The sequence below is a fragment of the Bombina bombina genome, chromosome 1 (assembly GCF_027579735.1).
Source record: "Bombina bombina isolate aBomBom1 chromosome 1, aBomBom1.pri, whole genome shotgun sequence".
NCBI lineage: Eukaryota > Metazoa > Chordata > Amphibia > Anura > Bombinatoridae > Bombina > Bombina bombina.
In genome coordinates, this window is record NC_069499.1 from 813,556,172 (window position 1) to 813,577,241 (window position 21,070).

Sequence of the window (21,070 nt, forward strand, 5' to 3'; positions counted from 1 at the left end):
AACATTTTTATATTTCATATGTGGATTTTTCATATGTGTTGTACTATGTTTTGTTACAACAAGAAATGAAACATTATTACAACAACATGAAACATTTTTATTGATGAAACATTTTTATTTTTCAAAATTAAATATTTTTATTTTTCATATGTAGTCTTTCATGTTTTTTTACAACAACAGGAAATTAAACATTTTTGTGTTATTGTGTTCTTGGACAGACCGGACTGTGAGTCGCACATGCATTCTGTTCGAGAACCTTTAAAAGCACGTTGTGGGGGTGGGAACCATGGTTAGGCTCCCAGAGGTGGTTGGGGCGCCCAAGGATCTGATTAGAGCAGAACTCTCTGTAGCATATCTTCCCTCAGCCGTTAATGCATGATCTGATTGGTCCATGTCTCTGTGAGGTCATTGGATGCGCAAGCAATCAGATAAGATCATGAATTAACGGCCTAGAGTAGATACGCTCCAGAGAGTTCTGTTCTAATCGGAGCCTCGAGTGCTGCAACCTCCTCTAGGAACCTAACCATGGGTCCCACCCCTGACAACGTGCTTTTAAAGGTTCTCAGACTGACCAGACTGTTATGTGACGGACAATTGGCTGTCAGATTATTATCTGTTGCACACACATTCTGTCGGAGAACCTTTAAAAGCACATCATGGGGGAATGGGACCCATGGTTAGGTTCCCAGAGGTGGTTGCGGTGCCCGAGGCTCTGATTAGAACAGAATTCTCTGGAGCGTATCTACCCTCGGCTGTTAATGCATGATTTTATCTGAATAGTTGTGCATCCAGTGACCTAACTGAGACACGGACCAATCAGATCATGAATTAATGGCCAAGGGCAGATACAATCCAGAGAATTGTGTTCTAATCAGAGCCTCGGGCGCTGCAACCACCTCTGGGAACCAAACCATGGGTCCCACCCCTCCACAACATGATTTTAAAGTTTCTTGGACAGAGTGTGTATGCGACAGACAGTCCAGTCTGTCTAAGAACACAAAAATGTTTAATTTCCTGTAGAAAACAAATGAAAAATCCACATATGAAAAAAAAAATAAAAATGTTTCATGAATAAAATGTTTCATGCTGTTTCTGTAAAAATGTTTAATTCCCTGTTGTTGTAACAAAAACATTTTACAAAACATAAGTGTTTGTGTAATCCAAAATAAAAATGTTTAGTTTACTGTTGGTGAGTTTCCCTAGCATTACCCGGGTAAAGTCCATAGTATGATTGTCTTAGCTTTATCCAGAAGCATTTGGTAATCCTAGGATTACCCGGGTAAAGCCCAAAATATGATCTTATTTTGGGCTTTACCCACAGCCACTGGGCAATCCTAGGATTACCCGGATTTCAGACTTTACCTGTAACATATATACTGATTGTCATTGGCTTACCCATGTGTTCAGTGCAATGCTGCTCCTTCAACAAATGATACCAAGAGAATGAAACAAATTTGATAATAGAAGTAAACTGGAAAGTTGTTTAAATTGTATGTTCTACCTAAATCATGAAAGAAAAATGTTGGGTTTTATGTCCCTTTAAGTTTGAATATTGAATGTAGCATCAGGGATAAGGAAAGAGAAAAAGAGCGACTGTTTGGCAAATTTTCATTTGGGATGAACAAGTGCAGTTTGGATGCCTGTATTATAATATGATATTTTTAGCAGTTATTGCTTAAACATCGCTTAGATATAGTTTCTTAAAGTATATCATCATAGATCAAAAAGTTAAAGGGACAGTATACTGTAACATTGGTTTTTACCCTAATGTTTTTTCAATTACTTGTTATACAAGCTGCAGAGTATAAAATGTATGAGAAATTGCATTTTCAGGTTTATTTGTGTATGAAATAGCTAGTTTTGTGCTTTGAAACTGCAACCCATTAAAATGGGTTGAGCGTGTAGGTAAAAAATCAGATCTCTTTATTTTAGCACTTTGTGTACACACACATGCTTCATTATCTTATATCTGTCTGTAAACCAAAGAAAATACTTTGAGAGATCAATGGAACATTAACATGTTATTACTTAACTATCCTACAGCCCACTGGGAGTGCCATTTATTCTGCTAGTTGTGTTTACATATCTCGTCAATAGCCTATACTTAAGTATAGAAAGTTTCAGTATAGGTGGGGATACCACAGGCTAAATCAGCTATTTCAAATGCTGAAATACAGGTAAAGGGGCTGCTTGCAAAAAATGTAATACAGTCCAATAGGTAAAATGGATCATTGGTAACAAATTAAAGGGAGAAACATTTTGAGTAAACTGTCTCTTTAATGTTCATTGGCCTAGTTTAATCAAACAAAATCAAGTACAACTGATAACATGCACCACATTATTATTTTTTTCACACTAGGCCTTGATCTACTAATAGCTCATGATCAAGTATTAAAAAGTTGTTGGTTAAAATACATTTTAACTAAAGCATTTTAAAACATCCAAAACATATATATCATGCCATACATTTAATGATTTAATGTGATAGTAGGTTAAGCACTTGAGTACAATCCAAAATATAGCTTTTGCTTTTAGCACTTTTAACCAGGTTTAAACAATTATCACTTGCTATTGCACAATACGTGCAAAGTGGTATAACAAAGAACCAAAATCCCCACCACCTGAAGTGGATTTTTTACACTCCATCTGCTTTTGAAGTCTATTAGAGGCCCCCTCTTCCTCAGGATTATTTTTTTATGGGGATCACCTGTATTTTATATTGAAATAATTTTTATTAGCAGATTCTTTTCCATGCCTTATACATAAACCATACTGTGCATTACATCAGGCAAATATTGTAGTCGTTTAGAGATCTCAACCTATACATCCTGCTCTTAGCTGTCAGCTTATAAGTTTATATGTCCTCCAAAGGGGCAAGTTGAGCTAGAATAGTCAAGCAATATCAAAGATCGCTTGAAGGTATTGCCTGAAGCTTTTCGGAATAGTCCTTGCATTCCATTCATCCAGAGCGTCTGTAGATCAAAGTTTCTGGTACAACATGTATATTGCTCTACCTTTTTCAATATTGTAAAGTCATCAGCATGGTAAAAGTAAATTGAACTTCAGACTATAAAACTTAACAATTTTAAATAAAAGTGAGAGTGAACTTGGTTACTAAAAGCTTAAGATATATGTCCGAGCTTTTTGCCTCATTAGTTTTTCCATAAAATGTGTGGAAGAGTGTTATTGTAGTCTTCATAAAGATATGTTCCCTAAGTCTTATTGTTCCAAATCTCATTCGTTACTTTTTAGACTTTCCTGCATAATCCAATAATACCATATGTTTTGAAACGTGTCAACTGTATCTAGAATTCTGTCTGCAGATTCATATAATAAATAAGTATTTTTAATCCTTTACATTATCTCATGCCAAGGCGGTGCTCCCTCTTTCCAATGTCTCGCTTTGCTAATTCTTGTTATTGTGCAAAGAATTCTTATGAATGTGTTTATGTGTGTGTTGTATTATGGGAGTTTTTCGTTTAAAAGAGCTTGCAAGATATTTAGGGATATCTGTTCACTCAATAGATCACTTAACAAATTAGATAACGATGTCCATATTGAACGTATCCTGGGGCATTCCCACCACATATGTACATATGTGCCCTCCACTTTACCTCCTCTATAACAGTGTCTTTTTCCTCCTTTAACAAAATAAGATGTTCTCACTGGAGTCAGATATAACCTAAGGGTGGTCATGAAACAGTTTTCTCTTAAATCTGCATTTAGTAAAATAGATTTTTCCAAGTTTGTATGGTGAGAGATTTTCCAATATCTGACTCCCATTTAAGGATAATAGAGGATTTAGTTTTACAGTAGGGCTACATAAAGTTGTGATATTGTATGTTTTTGTCTAGCAGTGGTACTGCATAATCTATCAAAAGGGGTGCTAGGGCAATTGGATATTTTTGTTAAGTATTTATTCGTTGCAGACATGATTTGCAAATAAGATACCATCTAAGTGGTTCAGGTGTCAAGATTTGTTGTATTTGAGTATAAGTTATAGGTATATTATTAATCAAAATGTCTGCTACTCTGTACAAGCCTTTATTTTCCCATTTATCTAATTGTTTTTTGTAATCTGTTGGAAGCAAATATTTCAAAGGTAGCCTAGTAGAATATTCAGAAAGTAGTGACGCATTTTTCGTTATCTTGTGCCAAAGATTTATGGAGAAGGTAGCAGCCGGGGAGCAGTTTTGTGATTTATGATAATGTGAATGTTTGTCCCACATGAAGTCTTCTGATGAGCTACATCCCCCCATGCCTGACTCAAGTTGAGTCCACAAAATATCTCTATTTTTGGTACCCAATAAAGCTGTTTGTGCTAATCTAGATGCCTGTTAATAATCCACTAAATTTGGAGCACCTGCACCTCCTAGCCGTCTATGTCGAGTCATTATCTGAGAAGGGATCCTCGTATGTTTGTGACTATTAATAAAGTGGAGAGTATCGGATTGCAGCAATTGTAGGTCTGAATAGGGTACTGATATAGGTAGAGGAGTCGTGGTAAGGTAAATAGGTAGAGGAGTAATGGTAAGGTGTTCATCTTGATGTCCGATAGTCTGTTCCATTTAATTATATCTTTCTGGATCTCTTTATATAATGGGAGGTTGTTTGCTTTGTATAAATCAGTATACTGTGCCGTTAAATTAATCCCCAGGTATTTCATATGTTTTTTAACCCATGAAAATGTAAAAAATGCTTCTATCAATTTCTTAATATGTGCTGGTAATGAGATTGACATTGCTTCACATTTGTCTATATTTATTTTGTATCCAGATATAGTAGAGAATTGATGTAGGATATTGTACAGGTTTGGAAGAGAAATCATAGGTTTTGTCAATGTAAGTAGAACGTCGTCAGCAAATAGGGTAATCTGGTAGTCTTTGTTTTGTATGGTTAATCCAGTAACGTTGGGGGATTGTCTTATGGCTGCTGCTAGAGGTCCCATACAAATAGCGAATAACAAAGGGGACAATAGGCAGCCCTGTCTGGTACCGTTTAATATACATATAGGATTGGAGGGATGGCCCATAGCTCTAACTGTTGCTGTGGGGTTGGAGTATATCTGTGTAAGTGCTTTTATAAATGGACCTTTAAATCCTAGTCGGGTCAGAACCGTGAACATGTAGTTCCAATCAATTCTGTAAAACGCCTTCTCTGCATCCAGTGGCAGAAGCAGAGAAGGCGTTTCAGTCTGAGCCAGGTGGGCTATCGTTGATATAATGCGCCTGACATTGTCAGAGGCTTCTCTACCTTTTATAAAGCCAACCTGATCCGGGTGAATGATATTGGGTAGAATATGTTTTAATCTGTTTGTAAGGATTTTGGTAAATATTTTGATATCCTGATTGATCACCTGTATTTTAAAGGGGCATGCATCACTTCAGTTGAAAGGACAGACTCCCTTCTTTCACACGAGGAGCCACTTATCCTTAAAAGTGGCCTGGGGCTGAGATAAGGGCTTTTAAATCCCTCCACCCCAGTTTGAGTTTTACAACCTGAAATTCTCTGACTCAGCATTTATTAATCATGAATTAAAATTGTGTTTCATGTCCGTTTAACTTTAGCTCTTTCATATGGGTGACATACATTTTTTGATGGGACAAAAAAGGGACATTAAACACTAAAGAAATCATAGCTTCAATGATGTATTTAGAACAAAAATTTTCCTAAGAATAACATAATTTATGTAAGAACTTACCTGATAAATTCATTTCTTTCATGGTGACAAGAGTCAATGAGCTAGTGACGTCGGGGATATACATTCCTACCAGGAGGGGGCAAATTTTCCCAAACCTCAAAATGCCTATAAATACACCTCCCACCTCACTCATACCTCAGTTTAAAGTATAGCCAAGAAGTGAGGTGTATAAAAAGGAGTCACTAGAGAGGGAGGGATAAAATAAAAACAGCTATTTCTGCTGAGAAATTCAATCCCAAAAATAATTACGTTTTCTTAAAAAATTTAAAAAAGCTCAAATGAAAGGCATTAGAATCAAGCTGAGACAACTGCCTGAAGAACCTTTCCACCAAAAACTGCTTCCAAAAAAGCAAACACATAAAAATGGTAAAATGTATTAAAAGTATGCAAAGAAGACCAAGTTGCTGATTTGCAAATTTGATCAAACGAAGCTTCATTCTTTAGAGCCCAAGAAGTGGCAACTGATCTAGTAGAATGAGCTATAATTCGCTGAGCCGGAGACTGCCCCGCCTTCAAATAAGCTTTGTTAATCAAAAGTCTCAACCAAAAAAACAGAGAAATAACAAAGGTTTTCTGCCTTTTCCTGGAGCCAGAAAAAATAACAAATAGACTAGAAGTCCTTTTGAAATCTTGAGTAGCCTCAACATAATATTTCAAAGCTCTTACCACATCCAAAGAATGTAAAGACTTTTCAAGAGTATTCTTATGATTAGGACACAAAGAAGGAACATCAATATCCTTATTGATGTTGTTAGAATTCCCAACTTTAGGCAACATTTTAAATGAAGTCCGCAAAACAGCTTTATCTTTATGGAAAATCAGATAAAGAGACTCACAAGAGGGAGCAGACAATACATAAACTCTTCAAGCAGAAGAGATAGCCAAAATAAATAACACTTTCCAAGAAAGTAATTTAATGTCCAGAGAAAGCATAGGCTCAAAAGGAGGAGCCTGTAAAATCTTCAAAACCAAAATTTAGACTCCAAGGAGGAGAAATAGATTTAAAAACAGGTTTAATATGAATAAAAGCCTGAACAAAACAGTGAATATCAGGAAGTTTAGCAATCTTTCCATAAAAAAAGAGCAGAAATTGTCCTTCAAAGTATTTGCAGACAAAATCTTTATCCAAACCATCCTGAAGAAACTGTAAAATCCTAGGAATTCTAAAAGAATGCCAAGAATAATCATAAGTTGAACATCATGAAATATAGGTTTTCCAAACCCGAAAATAAATTCTCCTTGAAACAGACTTATGAGCCTGTATCATAGTGCTAATAACTGAGTCAGAGAAACCTCTTCGACTAAACACTTAAGTGTTCAATTTCCATGCCTTCAAATTTAGAGATTTCAGATCCTGATGGAAAAACGGCCCCTAAAACAGAAGGTCTGGCCTTAAAGTAAGTGGCCAAGGCTGTCAACTGGTCATCCTGACAAGGTCCACATACCAATACCTGAGACCAAGCTGGTGCTATCAGAAACTCATAAGATTGTTCCATTATGATCTAGGAGATCACCCTTGGAAAAAGAACCAGAGGTGGAAAAATGTAAGCAGGTTAGTAAAAAACAAGGAATTGCTAGAGCATCCACCATCTCTACCTGAGGATCCTTGGACCTGGAAAGATATCTGGAAAGCTTCTTGTTTAGACGAGAGACCATCAGATCTATTTCTGAAATACCCCACATCTGTATAAGATGAAAAAAACACATCTGGATTGAAAGCATTCCCCAGATATAAAGTCTGATGGCTGAGATAATCCCCTTCCCAATTGTCTACACCTGGGATATGAATCACAAAAAAAGAGTTAGATTCCATCCAAGAAAGTATCAAATATACGTCCTCCATAACTAAAGGACTGTGAGTCCCTCCTTGATGATGTACAAATGCCACTGTTGTGATATTGTCTGTTTGAAAACAAATGTAATAGTTCTCTCTTCAATAGAGGCCATGCCTGAAGAGCCCTGAAAAAAGCATGGAGTTCTAAAATATTAATTGATAACCTCACCTGCTGAGGTTTCCAAACCCCTAGTGCTGTCAGAGCTCCCCCACCTGAAAAACTTGCATCTGTTGAGAATACAGTCCAGGTAGGATGAACAAAAGAGGCACCCTGAACAATAAGGTGATAGTCCAACCACCAAATCAGAGAGAAAAGAGTGTTGGGATTTAAGCATATCAGTTGTGATATCTGAAAATAATTCCTGTACCTATGGTGCAATATGCAAAGCTATAGAGGCCTCAAACGAGCAAAGAGGATTGCACCTGATGCTGCAGTCATGAGACCTAAAACTTCCATGCACATAACTACTGAAGGAAATAATAGAGACTGAAGGTTTAGACAAACTAAAATTAACTTTATTCATGTCTAGTCTATCAGAGAAAGAATCATAGACACTTAATCTTATCTGTAAACCTAAAAAAGGTGATCATTGTCTAAGGAATCAAGAAAATCTATTGTAAATTGATCCTCCAACCATGTCTTGAAGAAACCACACTAGTTGTTTTAAGTGAGATTCTGCTAAATGAAGAGATTAAAGCTAGTACCAAAATATCATTCAATAAGGAAACACTGCAATACCCTGCTCTCTAAATACAGATAGAAGGGCACTAAGAATCTTTGAAAATAATCTCTGAGCTGTCACTAGCCCAAAAGGACGAGCAACAAATTGGTAATGCTTCTATCCTAATAATAAGGTAGTAATCTCAATTCAAACACCATATCAGAGATTTAAGCCATAAAACTTTTCTAGTAAAAATGACTAAAAGCAAAGATTTAATATAAATTAAAATGACATAAAATATAGCATCACAAATTAAATGATTAGCATGTTGAAGTAAAAGAACAATGCTAGACAATTCATGATGATCTGATAACTAAACTGTCCAAACAAAAAGTTGAAACAGCAGCAACATCAGCCATAGAAATGGCAGGTTTAAAAATATTGCCAATATGTAAATATGCTTCTCTAAGATAGGAAACAAACTTCCTATCTAAAGGATCCTTAAAAGAATAAATATCTTCCATAGGATAGAAGTAAGTTCAGCAAGAGAAGAAATAGCCCCAGCTTAGGGACTTTTACCCCAAAACTCTAAATTAGCCATAGGTAAAGGATATAGCCTTTTAAACCTAAAAAAGGTAAAAAGAAGCACTAAGTTTAGATTCCTTCATAAACATATGAGAGATAGCATCTGGAATAAGAAAAGCTTCAAGAGTAACCTCAGAAGCTTAAAAAACAGAATTCAAACATTTGCTATTCTTGTTATCAAGAGGACTAGATTCCTCAATACCCAAAGTAAACAATACTTTCTTAATAAAGAATGAATACATTCAATAGAAAGGTTGAATTATCAATATCAGTCTCTGAAGTAAGATCCTCTGAGTCAGAGAAAACCTCATCAGCAGAAATACTTCAGTATGCTGTCGATCAATACAAACTTCATTAGATTTATGAGAAGTTAGGAGAGATCTTTTTTACGTTAATTTGAAGGCGGAATAGCAGTCATAGCCTTGTCTATCTCTGTAGCAATATAAACCTTTATATCTACAGTAATATCATGAACATTAGACTATGAAGGTTTAACAGTAGATGTATTTATACTATAGAAACATTATCAGTATGAAATAATAAAACATAACAAGTGCCCCATATTTGAGCTGAAGAAATAAAATCAGCTAATTTAACAATATCCACACTTAACTTTGGTAAAAATTGTGTACAGGCAGCTTAGTTCCTACAGTAACATCAGAGGCAGGATCAGTTTGAGACATCTTGCAAAATGTAACAAAAATAAAAAATAAAATTTAAACAAAATATCCAATTTCCTCAAAATAGCAGTTTAAAGAATGGGAAAAAATGCTTACGCTAAAATACTTAAATGAAAATAAAATCAAAAGCAAACATTATAGCCCTCTGTAAACAAATTAGAGCAGAGAGCAAGAGAGGGAGAGACTTAATATAACACATTTTTGGCAGCAATAATGACGTAAACAAAGATGGTGCAAATGCAAAGAAAAAAACTTTTGGCCCCAAAGTTAACAAGAAATGACACGACTCGCGTCATAAAAAATTGTGTCAACAAAGACGCAAGAAATTACATGACTAACGTCACAACAAATGCAACCTCCGTGCCGAAAATATTCGCTCCAAGAATGACGCAATAGATAGAAACATTTTGCGTCATTGCGAGCCTAATTTGCCCACGAAAATTTTAAAAAACAAGTCCGAAGTTACAACTAGCTGGAACCCCAGGTAATAAAAAAATTACTAAATTTCTCACAAAAACATAATTTCCATGCTGAAACTGTTAGACTGCAAAGGGAAATAAACATAGACCTGACTGGGAAATTTATGCAATATATATTAAAACTTTAAAATATAAAGTGCCAAACATAGCTGAGAGTGTCTTAAAAAATAATATATACTTACCTGAAGACACCCATCCACATATATCAGACAGCCAAACCAGTACTGAAACATATCAGCAGAGGTAATGGTAGAGGAGTATAATGTCGATCTGTAAAGGGAGGTGGCAGATGAATCCCCACGACCGAATTTACAGAGAGCCTTAGAATTGATTTCCCATAGGTGAAAACATGACATCATTAGGCAATACTCCCTTCACATCCCTCAGACAAACACTGTACTTTGAGAGGAATTGGGCTTCAAAATGCTTAGAAGCGCCTTTCACAGAAGAAAATCAAGCATGACTTACTTCACAATCCTTCAACGAAGGCAAAGTTTGTAAAACTGAGCTTTGAGTGAGGTGGGAGGTGTAGTTATAGGCATTTTGAGGTTTGGAAAACTTTGCCCCCTCCTGGTAGGAATGTATATCCCATATGTCAACTAGTTCATGGACTCTTGCCACTTACATGAAAGAAAATATGTACATGTATTTTTAAAAATTATATAACAAAATATTAAAAAAAACAAGGGTAAAATTTACATAAATCAGTTGGGGCTGCCATATTGTAACTTAGGCTACCTTTTTTAATGTCCCTTGAAGCATTAATGCAGAAAAACTTTTTAATGATAAAACTATGCCCCCATTATGCATTATATTGCTTGACAGTAGCAGAGCTGTAGGTGGGATAATGAGATAAAAAACATTCTTTAATATGAACAGTTATCAAAAGACACAATGATTTAGCTAGACTTTGTTACCCACTGTCTACCGTCTGAATTATTCACAAGTAAATTATTTACGTATGCCTTTTCCCTTTATTTTTTTAAAAGCAACAGCCTGATTTTTTGACTACATTATTCAATGATTTTTTTTGCAAGTAAATGCTTTTTGGCAACTCAATTATTGAAAGTTGCAATAATCCGAAATTAATCAAAACAAAAGTGCATCACTTTTATGTCAACATGGAAAATGAAGGCTCAGCGTGAAAAAAAGGAACTACTTTCTACAAGCCATAATCATGAATGACACTACAAAATTAAAGACATAAGTGAAATTGAAAAGCGAAAGCTTTCACATAATTAAACCAGCAGACTGTGGTTATTTATGTGAGAAAGGCAGTCAGATACAGTTAATCGGAGTCAGTTTGCAGGCTTTTTCCCCCCTCTTTATTTTGGATTAAAAAAGAAATTCAGGATTGGTGCTATGTAAATACAGACCGTAATACTGGTTTATCACTTGAATCATGTATATGCCCATACCCTTAGGTGAATCATACAAGAATTAATTTGGTTTTGCTGTGTATGGTACATTAAACAGGCTTTGGTCAGTGGTCAGTGCTGTATGATGTAAATGGTCATACATTTGTATTTTAGTTAACAGAAGTTGTGTCTTAGCTTTTAATAACTGTTTTCAAAATCCCATTCTGCTTGCTGTTTTTATTGTTTTTTGTTTTCTTTTGCTTTGTGTGTTTTATAAATTAGTATTTTATAATCACTAATAATACACTTACTGAATTATATTTTATAGTGGTTGGATTTTTTTCCCCTTTTAATCAGTTATTAAGCCAGTGAATCAATTATAAAAAAAAACTTTTTGGGACTTCCCATGTGTAGAGGGCACCTCCCAGTTATCCTACAGTATCCCACAAATGTGAGTACACCCCTCACATTTTTGTAAATATTTTATTATATCTTTTCATGTAACAACACTGAAGAAATGACAGTTTGCTACAATGTAAAGTAGTGAGTGTATAGCCTGTATAACAGTGTCAATTTGCTGCCCCCGTCCCCTCAAAATAATTCAATAATTCAACACACAGCAAATTAATGTCTAAACCGTTGGCAACAAAATTAAGTACACCCCTAAGTGGAAATGTCCAAATTGGGCCCAAAGTGTCAATATTTTGTGTGGCCACCATTATTTTCCAGGACTGCCTTAACCCTCTTGGGCATGGAGTTCACCAGAGCTTCACAGGTTGCCACTGGAGTCCTCTTCCATTCCTCCATGATGACATCAAGGATCTGGTGGATGTTAGAGACCTTGCACTCCCCCACCTTCCATTTGAGGATGCCCCACAGATTCTCAATAGGGTTTAGGTCTGGAGACATGCTTGGTCAGTCCATCACCTTTACTCTCAGCTTCTTTAGCAAGGCAGTGGTCATCTTGGAGGTGTGCTTGGGATTGTTATCATGTTGGAATACTGCCCTGCGGCCCAGTCCCCCGAAGGGAGGGGATCATGCTCTGCTTCAGTATGTCACAGTACACATTGGCATTCATGGTTCCCTCAATGAACTGTAGCTCCTCAGTGCTGGCAGCACACATGTAGGCCAAGACCATGACATTCCCACCCCCATGCTTGACTGTAGGCAAGACACACTTGTCTTTGTACTCCTCACCTGGTTGTCGTCACACATCCTTGACACCATCGCAACCAAATAATTTTATCTTGGTCTCATCGGACCACAGGACATGGTTCCAGTAATCCATGTCCTTAGTCTGCTTGTCTTCAGCAAACTGATTGCAGGCTTTCTTGTGCATCATCCTTATAAGAGGCCTACTTCTGGGACGACAGCCATACAGACCAATTTGATGCAGTGTGCGGCAAATGGTTTGAGCACTGATAGGCTGAGAACATGCACTCAACTTCTTTGGTCGATCATGGCGAGGCCTGTTCTGAGTGGAACCTGTCCTGTGAAACTGCTGTTTGGTCTTGCCCACCGTGCTGCAGCTCAGTTTCAGGGTCTTGACAATCTTCTTATAGCCTAGGCCATCTTTATGTAGAGCAACAATTCTTTTTTTTTTTGATCCTCAGAGAATTCTTTGCCATGAGGTGCCATAGTGAACTTCCAGTGACCAATAGGAGAGAGTGTGAGAGTGATAACACCAAATTTAACACACCTGCTCCCAATTCACACCTGAGACCTTGTAACTAACGAGTCACATGACACCGGGGAGGGAAAATGGTTAACTTATGTGTGTACTCACTTTTGTTGCCAACGGTTTATACATTAATGGCTGTGTGTTTATAAATGAAAGTCCCCTTTATTTGTTCAAATGGCAAATCCCAGCGTTTCAGAAATGCTAGGATTTGCCATCACTTTAATGTGTTTCTAATTACTTTTTCTACCAACTGCAGAGTATAAAATGTACGAGAATTTTAGAGCTTTTTAAGGTTTATTTGTGTATATTTAATAGCTGACTTTGTCTTTTGGAGCCACAACCTAATGAAATGGGATGAGCTTGTAGGTATAATCATATCTCATTACTTTATCACATTATGTACATGTATAGGTAGGTATAATCATATCTCATTACTTTATCACATTATGTACATATACATGATTCTTTAACTTATATCTACCCATAAACCAAAGATCAAAAATTAACATTTTATTACCTTATCTCTTCTATACCCCACTAGGAGTGTAATTTATTTTGCTGGCTGTGATTACACAGCTTATGTATAGCTTGAACCTAAGGCCAGAAACTTTCAGAATAGGTGGGTGTGATGACCAGGGTTAGCCAACACTACACAAGTCACTTGTTTGGCACAGAAAGGGTTAATAGACTAATCTGTCACAGTCTAACCACTCCAGGCAAGCCTGTGACTTAGTTCAGTGGGTGCAAGGGTTAACAACACTCTCTAGCCTGTCCTAGACGAAGAAAAAATGCCCAAACTCCCCTTTTATGTCACCCACACTAAACTATCTCTAAGCTGCTACCATTTAGGATTTATTATATGGGAATTCTTAAGGAAACTCAGACTTACAAATTAAATCCCAGAATACAATTTAGTAAAAATAATCTAAAAACGCAGTCTTAATACTACCAGCCTCGTTCAGTAATGTGGTTCAAATATTAGACAAAGAAAAAACTTAATAAGTGGATATTTATTTTGCAACAAATTATGCACAGTGCATTATTAATAAAAAGAAGTTAACAAAAATAATTATACACAAGCAAACAGTTTTAAAATAAAAAGGAAAAATAACAGAATCCAATACTTTAATAGCTTTAGATATCTGTGCCAGGGAGATTGGCCAGGAAAGATGGTCATTCACTCTGTTGGTATACAGCCTCCCATATAGAATGAACCACTTGTATTGTTAGACACAAAATGTTATACCCGTTTCTCTGATATCAAATTGTTTGACCCAATCTTCTTACAGAGGTGCCACAAATATCCACTTCCCTTCTTTTACAATATGTCATAAAGTTCAGAGTCTTTGGCTGAAATTATAGCACACCTTATAACTTCTGTTTTACATATTCAGTGCATACACCTATATAAGCAATTTGGTACCAAATATGACATGGTTGTCATATTTTCATCATCTAGGGTTATAATATGGTTAAAAGCATGTCTCAAGTTGTACTAGTGTCATCTGATCGACCTTATCTAGCTCTGGCTAGAGGGCACTGCTTTTTGTCTCCTGTGCTTTTTTACTTTTTACATTTTTACTTACTTGATGCATCAATATGCGATAACATTTGGTCAAGTGGAACTTAGATACTATTTATTAGGGGTTCTGTTTTATCTAAGGGATAACTCAGTAACACATTTCTTATTAAAAAAAACAAAACAAATGTTTTTAGCACACAAGCTAAAGAAAATTAACTCATTAGCATATAAATCATTAAGTATTCATGGCAGTGGGGATATGCCACAGGCTAAATCAACTATATCAAATGCTAAACTTAGGGTAAATGAAATACTTGTAAACAATTTAATACACTCCAGCAAGTAAAGTGGATCATTCGGAACAAATTAAAGAGGATAATAATTTTGAGTAAACTGTCCCTTTACACCAAATATAGATAGGACATGTTAAAAGGAAGTAACTCCAATCTTGCCTACTGAATAAATAAATATAGGTTCCCATGTCCTTCTCTGTTTACCCATCCCTCCTCCCCTTTTTCTTTTTATCTCATTCTGCCACCTCTTTTTCATGTGTTTGCTTGTTGGGGAGTCAATCACAATATCATCACAATGTTTATATCTACAAAGATGTTCACTGTTATTAATTTAACCATAACTCAGATCCATTTTTTGTATCTACTTTGATGTAATTGTAATGCTTATCTTGTAACAATTATAGGTTAATAATTCTACAGCTTTAAATCCAACTTTTCAAAAGATTCTTTTAGATTACTTTTAATTAGCTCCTAAATCCAAACCATGTTTCTAAGACGATTGTGTGTCTGGATTTGTGTCTCATTACATCAACCAGTGGAAAACACAAACCCAGCATACTGTCAAAAAGAATCACATCAAGCACCCAATGGGCTGCAAAATAAACCTTTCTTCTACTTGTTGGTTAACCAAAAGCTGAATTATAGGTTATGAAATCCATTATGTAATCATTTTTGCATTGATTTGAGGTAAGGAATTATTGAAGGGATGATGTACAGTGAATATTATTTCATCCTGTCAATGCATGCATAGTTTTCATTAGTTTACAGTTATGCTAATCCCTGTCGGCAATATTTTGTAATATATTTTACAAAATATCTACAGCATCTATCTATCTATCTATCATTCATCTATCTATCTATCTATCTATCTATCTATCTATCTATCTACCTATCTATGTATCGCTCTATCTACAGTATCTATCTATCTATCTATCTACAGTGTATATATATCTATCTATCTACAGTGTATATCTATCTATCTTAGTATCTATCTATTTTAGTCTATTTATCTTAGTATCTATCATCTATCTATCTGTCTGTCTATCTACAGTATCCATGTATCTACAATATATATCTATCTTAGTTTATATCTATCTATATCTATCTCTCTATCTATTATATCTATCTATCTACAGTGTATATCTATCTATCTACAGTATCTATCTACAGTCTATATCTATCTTAGTATCTATCTTAGTATCATAGTATATATCTATCTATCGTATTTATCTATCATTTATATCTATCATCTATCTACATTATATATCTATCTAAAATTTTAAGCTTACATGAGCTTATCTAAAATATCTGTAATTGCTATGAGATTGTAGAAGGGAAAATTTTACCATGAGATATGTTGTTGATAAGTCTCAGGAGTGTCGTCCAGTAATGTTGGTGTATTTATCAGCTGCAATTGTCCCCAATGTGTTACGTATTGTAATTATGAATGTTAATAATAGCAGTATAAAACTATTGTCAGCGATGTCTCCAATTAATATAGCAGAATTTTTGTCAATATACTCCAGTAAGATGTTAAATCTCTGTAGTGTACCCCAAAATAAAACTATTGAAACATCTATAAATTTGACAATAATATTATTTTCTCTTGTAAGGTGTATCCAGTCCATGGATCATCCATTACTTGTGGGATATTCTCATTCCCAACAGGAAGTTGCAAGAGGACACCCACAGCAGAGCTGTAATATAGCTCCTCCCCTAACTGTCATAGCCAGTCAGTCTCTTGCAACTCTCAACAAACTAGGATGTTGTAGGAGAGTGGTTAAATATAGTTAGTTTATTTTCTTCAATCAAAAGTTTGTTATTTTTAAATAGTACCGGAGTTGTGCTATTTTATCTCAAGCAGTAAATAGAAGAAGAATCTTCCTGAGGTTTCTATGATCTTAGCAGGTTGTAACTAAGATCCATTGCTATTCTCACATATGTCTGAGGGGATTACACAGATGAGGTAACTTCAGCGAGAGAATGGCGTGCAGTTTATTCTGCTATCAGGTATGTGCAGTTATAATTTTTTCTAGAGATGGAAAACACTAGAAAATGCTGCTGATACCGGATTAATGTAAGTTAAGCCTGAATACAGTGATTTAATAATGACTGGTATCATGCTTACTCCCAGGGGTAATACCCTTATGATATTGCAATATAAACGTTTGCTGGCATGTTTAATCGTTTTTATATATGCATTGGTGATAAAACTTTATTGGGGCCTAGTTTTTTCCACATGGCTGGCTTAAATTTTGACTAGAAACAGTTTTACTGAGGCTTTCCACTGTTATAGTATAAAAGTTACAGTTGGTGCAGTTAAAATTACAAACTGTGACATCCAGCTTCCCTCAGGAGTCCCCTGTATGCTATAGGACATCTCTAAAGGGCTCAAAGGCTTTCCAAAGTCGTTTATTGGGGAAGGTAGGACCACAGCTTGCTGTGGCAGTTGGTTGTGACTGTTAAAAAACAAAAAACAAAAAAAAAAAACGTCTATTTCGTTTTTTTGATCCGTTTTTGAACTAAGGGGTTAATCATCCATTTGCAAGTGGATGCAATGCTCTGCTAGCCTATTACATTCACTGTAAAAATTTCGTTTGATTTACTGCATTTTTTCACTGTTTTTCAAATTCTGACAAAATTTGTTTCTCTTAAAGGCACAGTACCGTTTTTTATATTTGCTTGTTAACTTGATTTAAAGCTTGCTAGTCTCATTGCTAGTCTGTATAAACATGTCTGACAAAGAAGAAACTCCTTGTTCATTATGTTTAAAAGCCATGGTGGAACCCCCTCTTTGAATGTGTACCAAATGTACTGATTTCATTTTATGCAATAAAGATCATATTCTGTTTTTAAAAAAATTATCACCAGAGGAATCTGACGAGGGGGAAGTTATGCCGACTAACTCTCCCCACGTGTCAGACCCTTTGACTCCTGCCCAAGGGACTCACGCTCAAATGGCGCCAAGTACATCTAGGGCGCCCATAGCGTTTACTTTACAAGACATGGCGGGCAGTCATGGATAATACACTGTCAGCGGTATTAGCCAGACTACCTGAACTTAGAGGTTAGCGAGATAGCTCTGGGGTGAGACAAAATGCAGAGCATACTGACGCTTTAAGAACCATGTCTGATACTGCCTCACAATATGCAGAAGCTGAGGAAGGAGAGCTTCAGTCAGTGGGTGATGTTAATGACTCAGGAAAGATTCCTGATTCTAATATTTCTACATTTAAATTTAAGCTTGAACACCTCCGCGTGTTACTTAGGGAGGTTTTAGCTGCTCTGAATGACTGTGATACCATTGCAGTGCCAGAGAAATTTTGTAGACTGGATAAATGCTTTGCAGTGCCGGTGTGTACTGATGTTTTTCCAATACCTAAAAGGTTTACAGAAATTATTAATAAGGAATGGGATAGACCAGGTGTGCCGTTCTCTTCCCCTCCTATTTTTATAAAAATGTTTTCCAATAGACGCCACCACACGGGACTTATGGCAGACAGTCTCTAAGGTGGAGGGAGCAGTTTCTACTCTAGCAAAGCGTACTACTATCCCTGTTGAGGGCAGTTGTGCTTTTTTAGAGCCAATGGATAAAAAATTAGAAGGTTACCTTAAGAAAATATTTATTCAACAAAGTTTTATCCTACAGCCCATTGCATGCATTGCCCCTGTCACTGCTGCTGCAGCGTACTGGTTTGAGTCTCTGGAAGAGGCTTTACAGGTAGAGACTCCATTGGATGACATACTTGGCAAACTTAGAGCACTTAAGCTAGCTAATTATTTTATTTCTGATGCCATTGTTCATTTGAATAAACTAACGGCTAAGAAATCTGGTTTTGCTATACAGGCGTGCAGAGCGTTATGGCTTAAATCATGGTCAGCTGACGTGACTTTAAAATCTAAGCTACTTAACATTCCCTTCAAGGGGCAGACCCTATTCGGGCCTGGTTTGAAGGAGATTATTGTTGATATCACGGGAGGAAAAGGTTGTGCCCTTCCTCAGGACAGGTCCAAATCTAGGGCCAAACAGTCTAATTTTCGTGCCTTTCGAAATTTCAAGGCAGGTGCGACATCAACTTCCTCTAATAATAAACAAGAGGGAACTTTTGCTCAATCCAAGACGGTCTGGAGACCAAACCAGACCTGGAAAAAAGGGAAGCAGGTCAAAAAGCCTGCTGCTGCCTCTAAGACAGCATGAAGGAACGACCCCCTATCCGGTAACGGATCTAGTAGGGGGCAGACTTTTACTCTTCGCCCAGGCGTGGGCAAGAGATGTTCAGGATCCCTGGGCATTGGAAATTATATCCCAGGGATATCTTCTGGACTTCAAAGCTTCCCCCCCCAAAAGGGAGATTTCACCTTTCACAATTATCTGCAAACCAGATAAAGAGTGAGGCATTCTTACACTGTGTACGAGACCTCCTAGTTATGGGAGTGATCCATCCAGTTAAAAAAGGAGGAACAGGAACAGGGTTTTTACTCAAATCTGTTTGTGGTTCCCAAAAAAGAGGGAACCTTCAGACCGATTTTGGATCTAAAGATCTTAAACAAATTCCTCAAAGTTCCGTCGTTCAAGATGGAAACTATTCGTACCATCCTACCACTGATCCAGGAGGATCAATATATGACTACAGTGGATCTAAAGGATGCTTATCTTCACATTCCGATGCACAAAGATCATCATCGTTTTCTCAAGTTTGCCTTTCAAGACAGGCATTACCAGTTGTAGCTCTTCCCTTTGGATTAGCTACAGCCCCAAGAATCTTTACAAAGGTTCTAGGGTTGCTTTTGGCGGTCCTAAGGCCGCGGGGCATAGCAGTAGCCCCTTATTTAGACGACATCCTGATACAGGCGTCAAACTTCCAAATTGCCAAGTCTCATACGGACGTAGTACTGGCATTTCTGAGGTCGCATGGGTGGAAAGTGAACAAGGAAAAGTGTTCTCTATCCCCACTCACAAGAGTTTCCTTTCTAGGGACTCTGATAGATTCTGTAGAAATGAAAATTTACCTTGACGGAGTCCAGGTTATCAAAGCTTCTAAATTCCTGTCGGGTTCTTCATTCCATTCCGTGCCCTTTGGTGGCTCAGTGTATGGAAGTAATCGGCTTAATGGTAGCGGCAATGGACATAGTGCCGTTTGCACGCTTACATCTCAGACCGCTGCAACTATACAGGCTCAGTCAGTGGAGCGGGGATTACACAGATTTGGCCCCTCAACTGAATCTGGACCAAGATACCAGGGATCCTCTTCCCTGGTGGCTATCTTGGGTCCATCTGTCCAAAGGTATGACCTTCGCAGGCCAGATTGGACTATTGTAACAACAAATGCCAGCCTTCTAGGTTGGGGTGCAGTCTGGAACTCCCTGAAGGCTCAGGGATCGTGGACTCAGGAGGAGTCTCTCCTTCCAATAAATATTCTGGAACTAAGAGCGATATTCAAGGCTCTTCAGGTTTGGCCTCAGTTAGCAACTCTGAGGTACATCAGATTTCAGTTGGTCAACATCACGACTGTAGCTTACATCAACCATCAAGGGGGAACAAGAAGTTCCCTAGAGATGTTAGAAGTTTCAAAAATAATTCACTGGGCAGAGATTCACTCTTGCCACCTATCAGCTATCCATATCCCAGATGTAGAGCACTGGGAGGCGGATTTTCTAAGTCGTCAGGCTTTTCATCCGGGAGAGTGGGAACTCCATCCGGAGGTATTTGCACAACTGATTCTCCGTTGGGGCAAACCAGAACTGGATCTCATGGCATCTCGCCAGAATGCCAAGCTTTCGTGTTACGGATCCAGGTCCAGGGATCCCAAGGCGACACTGATAGATACTCTAGCAGCGCCCTGGTCTTTCAACCTGGCTTATGTGTTTCCACCGTTTCCTCTGCTCCCTCGACTGATTGCCAAGATCAAGCAGGAGAGAGCATCAGTGATTGTGATAGCACCTGCGTGGCCACGCAGGACCTGGTATGCAGATCTAGTGGACATGTCATCCTTTCCACCATGGTCTCTGCCTCTGAGACAGGACCTTCTACTTCAGGGTCCTTTCAACCATCCAAATCTAATTTCTCTGAGGCTGACTGCCTGGAGATTGAATGCTTGATTTTATCAAAGCGTGGCTTCTCCGAGTCAGTTATTGATACCTTAATACAGGCACGAAAGCCTGTCACCAGGAAAATTTACCATAAGGTATGGCGTAGATATCTTTATTGGTGTGAATCCAAGGGTTACTCATGGAGTAAGGTCAGGATTCCTAGGATTTTATATTTTCTCCAAGAA

General features: G+C 37.2%; 1 protein-coding gene across 1 annotated transcript in view; it reads left to right on the plus strand.

Moving 5' to 3' along the window:
• DIAPH2 (diaphanous related formin 2) overlaps window positions 1-21,070 on the plus strand; it is a 2,325,141-nt gene that overhangs the window by 1,261,815 nt on the left and 1,042,256 nt on the right.